Here is a 6,800-nt window from a genome sequence, read left to right on the forward strand (position 1 = left end):
GTTTTTACAGGGTAATATACACAAGACTATATACAAAATAAACAATACTAAACAATAAATAAGCCTATCTCACCCTTTGCTGTAAACTTACTCTCTCTTTATTGTATTTGATACAGTGCAGCAGTATTACATGTTCATTACATTTACCTAACCCAATAAAAATAATACAAATAAATGTCTTATTTAAACCAGTGCAATCAAATCTTAATCTAGATAAAAACTTTCTCTTCTCTTATATTTCTTCCTTTAACACTTTGTGCTCTGTTGCTCTTATGTTCTGCCCTTATTGTCTCCATCCCACCTTTTTTTAACCTTCCCCTTTCCCAAATGAAATGTCCATTATATTCCTCATATTTATTGATCTTTTAGCCACCCTCTCGGCAAATTCACTACCCCATCTATCCCAAATCCCAGAATTCTCTGAATATTGAAAAAAATCTAACATTAAATCTTCCCTAATGGACTGTAAACGACACACTACCAGTTAAACCTTTAATGTAATTTTCTTCTGCTTTATTGTTTATGTTCCAACCGAAACCAGTTCCCTTAAATCTATTATACTCCAAACAATCATTTAATACACTTTTAGTGAGGTTTTCATCTCCACATCTTCTCAGACGAATCCAATAAGCTAATACAATTTTATCCGTTCAGTACAGCGTCTCTTGGAGTTGCACCAACACAAAGTCAGACAGAGATCCGACAATGCATCTGTAATCAATTGCCAATCTCACCAAAGCCCTATAAATATCTATTAATGCTTTTTTATCTGCTCCCCATAGATATAACTCTCATTAGATCAATTACTTTTTTACATTTTGTTTCTAGTTTCTCAATATGAATCTTCCATGTACATCTTTCATCAAGTTATGTTCCCCAGTACTGAAACTCCTTCACTTTCTCCAACGGTTGCCCATAGAAATAAAGACCTTTTATAAAGTTTGTCTTTGTTTGTCTTCCTGGTGAAGAACATATAATAAACAATAATGTGCAATAAGCCGATTGCAAGTGCAATACCTGGTTCTACGTGCAATTGACTTCATTATTACATCATTCTTTGTGATTATCTAAAACTCATCAGCTCGTCAGTACATACTGTGGAATAGTTTTATATTCATGTTTAGATTTACATTTACTTTGTATATAGGCTCTTTTTATTCTTACTATATTTCTATTTCCATTTTTATTTTAACTTTTTACTATATTTTTATACCTATATATTAATTTCTATTCTATATCAAAGGCTTTTTCTATATCAAAGAAAACAACTGCCATCAGTTCTTTCATCTTCATTGTTTATGTATCTATATGAATCTATTCTGATATGAGGCTATCAGTCCTCTCTGTTGTAGGAAATAGTTAAGTCTTCAGCTCAAGATCTTTTCCATCTATTTACACAGATGTGACGTTAAGGCAATATGTCGATAAATCCCAGCATTATTTGGATCTTTCCCGGGTTTAGTAAAAGAGAATATAATTGTACTTTTGCAGCTTTTTGGCATCAATCCCTCTTTCCATATCTTATTAAACAGTTCGAGGATGATACTCAATACTTGACCAGGTAACTTATGAAACATCATAACTGAGTTGATCCTGTCCCGTTGCTGTATATCCAGTGCCACGTAATGCTATTTTCAACTTAATTCAGCTCAGCATTCAGAGTTGAGTCTTCATTATCTTTTTTCTTACTGTTTTTCTCTTGCTTGGTAACCACATTAATTATTTTACAATCGAAGGCTATGAAGCTTCTCTCATCTACCACCAATAAATCCTGTTTAACCTTGTTTTACCTTTCATTTATGGGAGCTGTGATCTGATTCTGCTGTATAATCGGAGCTCTAACGGTTCGGTCTTCTTGCTGCATCCTAATCCTACTTGTTCTCTGAGGTAAAGACCTAGAGTCATCACTCATCACCTCTTTGTACGTTACTGTGTTTTGCCTTTCATCATTTACTCTCTTTAAGGCTTTTGGTATGTTATGGATTACTTTGTACATATGTACCTCTTTTGACCCGTTTAATTAAAGTTAGAAAACATAAGTTGACATACAAACTTATGTAATATATTATGTTTTATGGTCACTGTGGAAATAAGTTATAATTAGTATTGTGAGGATGTCCAAGATGTTTTTATTTCAGCAAGAAAAGTAAATTTCCAAAACAAAATCAGTCTGTAAGATAAAATAAACAATATTTATGCTTTAATGCTGTAACTACAAGGTGTAAAAGTTTGTAGTTATGGTATGTTATAACTACCTTAAGTTAAGGTGTTGCCAAGTTAATTGTGCCTTAGTTTGAGCCAAGCCAAACAGTTTACTTTATTACCCATTCATCACTGCTTTATTATGCTGATGCTGTTGGCCTCACTGGTAAAAGATATCACTTTCTTTCTCCAATTTGCTTTCCTGAAATTTTCATTTTGGCCAGGAGATGGTAGCAAAGAAACATCACTTCTTAAACATGGAGGAAAACTTTAAAGCACTGAAAGAGAAGAGAAGAGAAGAGACCTAAAGACTTATTATTGCAACCGGACAGGTGTGATGGATTCTTGCCACGTTACAGCCTGTGTCATACTGACACTGAGCTGAAGATGATTCTCCTCACACAACCTGATGACACAAAGCTGACTGATGTAACGGGGGGTAGGACTGTAGATGAGAGGTGAAGGGATTTGAAAACATGTCATCCTTAAACACATCAAAACTCTTAATGGTGCAAAAACATTTAAAAAAGTAAAGCAAATGAGATAATCAAACAGAAGAGATGGAAACAAAGTTGAACAGATTTGACTTAATGCTGTTAAATAATCTATAAGCAAGAATGTGAGAAATATAATGTGGTAGTACAGAAGTTCAGAGTGGTTGCAGTGTTTTTTTAAGTCCTGTTATCTTAACATCCTGTCTAAATGTTCCTTGGAATAACAAACTCCTTTTCACCCTTTTTCGCCTAATATCTTGAGACAGTGAGATATTTTCTATCATATCTGATGATATCAGACCTAAGAGATGCCATTATTGATTAGTACTTCATCATGTGGGTTAACTAACACAGGCAGAAACTGTGTGTCTCTTTAGGACATAACATTAAATCAGTCATCCAAATTTAACACTATCAGGCTGCAACTTCACAAAGGAATGTATTTCAGTGATCTCGCTGACATTGTTAACTTCATGAGTACAATCTATGATGGATGCACATTATAACCAGAGAGCTGTGTATTCTAATAGGGCACTAGACTATAATAGCTGTAGACTAAGAGACGACAGCTATGCTAGCGAACCTTTGAGGCTTAGGCAGAGTAGCGCTTTAAGCCAAATGCTAATAATGCTCATAATAACAGCGTTAACATACTAATGTTTAAAGGACCAGTAGGAACTGTGCAACCAACAGAAATCTGGTTTGTCTGTTCTGGGCTGGAAAAATGGTGGCTTCGAAAGAAGAGGAGCCGCTTCCTCTGTTGATAAAAACTTATATATATATAAACTTATTTTCAGGTTATTATACAATACTTAAAACATGACATTATATTCCAGTTCTGTCAATAGATCCTCCTAAATGTTACCCACTGGACCTTTAACAGGTAATGTTTACCACGTTCACAGTTTAGTGTGTAGAAAAACAAAGAAAGTCTTTAGTTTTGCAGGTTTTTAATAATAAACCAAAGTATTGAAAAAAAATCACGTTTGATCAGATAGTGGCAATTTGAAATGATAAATCATCTTATCTTGTATATTTGTATAAAACAATATTCGTAACGAGACAACTGTCCTGTTATCTTGAAAAAAATGGCCATTTGTTTTCTGAACCAATTACAATGAGAAAATCTTTATCGGGACAGAAAAAATGCATCCTTTAACTTTCTTAGAGTTAAATATTGTCAATACTCTTGTGTCTTCTTTGACATTGATTTCTTTATGACGGATTTCTGTAAAAGGACCAAAAAAAGCCCACATCCATCCATTTGGCAATTATAGGGATATTCACTAAAGCAGATGTAAGTGACTGAAAGGAGGGAGAGATCGACATAGATGCATTCATACCACAGCGTTAACAGTCTTGTCCCTGAGTAGGAATTGGCTGTGGCACAGAACCAACCACAGGCAGACCAATCTGGTCTTAATCAGAGCCATGTTGTAGTAAAGCACAGGTCTGGGTCTCTGTTTCCCATTTAAGGCAGTGCAGCATTGGTATACCTCTGCCAGAATTACAGCATTAGCCAACTTTAGTCTCCTTCATACAAGAACTCTGAGACAATTCACATTACAAACTGTTTTTCATACTGTTCACTGTTAATCTTGTTGTCAAATAACGTAAAGCTAAACTGATGTCCAGCAGCTTTTCCACGGAGCAGAAATGCTAGGGACTATAAAATAGAAAGTCTGTTCTGAACTCTTATGATGTAAAGAAGGACAGAAACAGCTCCACTATAAGGTCTACCTCTTATCAGACCTGTGGGTTAGCCTACAGATCACATGGTATCAATAGCTATATTACAATATTTACCCAAAGATAATCACATAAAGACCTAATTGCAAATGCAGCCAATGTTTTTATATATGAGAGAGCTGACATGGTCAGTTATCAGCTCTGAATCATGTGAAAGCAAAGCTGCCCTGACATAAGACAGAGGCCTGATAGCACATAGCCCGTTTGATTACACATGTATGTTTTCTATGATAACATAGTGACCTCTTAATCATCAGCAAGTTTTATATTTTCAGATTAACATGCTGGAACAATGTTGGCCTCCATCCTCTTGTGTATGTTATTAGTCTCCAAATATGACATTTTTCAATAGATTAGACTATTGAGCGAGAGTGTTTGCGTATGACTTTGACGGAGTCCATCACTGAATTAAAGTCAGCCCTTAGGACCTGTGCATGGGGTCAGTTTAAAGCTGGGAAAGGCTGAGTGATTGTAGTGTGGAAATACTTGGAAGATTTGGTTATGGGAGAATGTTTTGTTGTTTTCAGAGTTTAAAAAAGGGTCACAGTATCCCACAAACTCAAGGTGGCACATGGATGTGTGTGTGAGTCTTTTACCTGAAACGAGACTCCAAAACAGCACTTCTACCTAGGCCGTGCAATACTCCCATCAAACTCTACCAATTAAATGCTTTATAGACAGTCAGTGTTCATTTTGGCAGCTATTTTAGATTTAGTCTTAGTCTTGAGACAAAAACGCTTTTTTATACTTCATAGTTTCAAGCTTTCACGAAATCTGTAAAGCAACATTTCACTTTCTTAACAGTTTTACTAGTGTAACAGTGATCTGTGGGTTGACCCACAACCACTGAGACCTTCAGGTTGGGCGGGTTCGGGAGAAAATACTTATTACCACTAACGTGCATTGTCTCGTCTCGCCAACGAAACAAAACAGAAATTTCGTCATAGTTTTTATTATCAAAGATCTATTTTTAGCTCTTCAACGTTGAGCCTTAGTCAAGGAAAAAAGGCTGCTGAAAGTACGTTCCAGATGCAATTTTGTCTTGAACAAAAGACTGCTTCAGGTCATAATAATTTAAGTAATTTAATTAAAAATGACACCCTTCATCTGACATATGGACAACCAGCTGGACTGAGGCCTTGTCACCCTAAAAATATATATTTGATAGTTATAATAAAGTCTGGACTTGGTCTGCGAAAGCGACAACATCAGTCAGTCTCTGCCTCATTCAGCTACCAGCACTAAGGGTTAAAAGTTGAACATGAGATAGCACAGTGGTGGCAGCAAGAACCGAGGAAGGGCGAGGCATGGTGGACAGGAAAAAGCTTGACAGCGCGTACATTTGTGGTCGATGTGAAAGAGCAGTGAGTCATAGCATGGTAGGCTAATGTGTTTGTTTTCATGGTGGATTGACTGTAGGGTTAATGAAAGTGTTCCCCTTTTGGGCTGCAGCCAAAACTCAGACAGAGCTGGTGATGATTAGACAGAGATGGTTATCCTTGAGGCCCTGTCTGTCTCCTACTATCTGTGCCATTTCTCTCATCTTTTGTTCTCCTCCTTACAGTGTAAGTGTTGGTTTAACCTCATACTGATAATTTGTCTTTGAGACAACAAGTGGCGGCACGTGGCACGAGGCCTGGACAGAGAGTTCACAAAGCCACATAGATAAAGCAACATGTTTGTCGAGCTTGTGGTTCGGGTTTAATCATTTTGCTCTGTACCCTTAAGGCTTTCTACTGTATATACAGCATATGGGCTGTATTAATGTGTGTGGCCTACCTGTACGAGTTATTTCAAAACTAAGTGTCAAAATGGAGCAGCAAATTGCCATCTCTGACTGATTGATAACCCAAATAAGATAAGAAGACGCCAACATTAACGCCACTACAAAGTGGTATACAGAGCTACCACTTCATCATGTTCCACCGCACCACACCAATCCAGTTGATGATGGTAATGCACACATACTGTAAGTCCAACAATCAACAGACATGAAGAAGTTTAAGTTTATGACATGTTGGATTCAACAGAGGTCTGAGCTTGACCAGGCCATGTATCTACATGAGCCAGATGGCCTCAATAAGCGAGAGCCAGTGAGCTCTGGTAAACTTAACACGCGTGTTAGCAGTTACCAGAAACACGTAACACAAGTAGACACTTGACTACTCTCAAAATGCCACTAGTATTTGGGTCTAATATCGGAACAGACTCACAATTCTGTGGAGAAGTGCACAGGGAATAAAATTATTAATAAAATATATTAGCACCTTCCAGAGTTCAGAGTCTAACTGAGGGAACAAAGAATGAGAAGCAAATCTCTTTACTCTTAATGTCAGCATCGCATGGAGCTTACTC

This window comes from Dicentrarchus labrax, unplaced genomic scaffold (assembly GCF_905237075.1).
Source record: "Dicentrarchus labrax unplaced genomic scaffold, dlabrax2021, whole genome shotgun sequence".
NCBI lineage: Eukaryota > Metazoa > Chordata > Actinopteri > Moronidae > Dicentrarchus > Dicentrarchus labrax.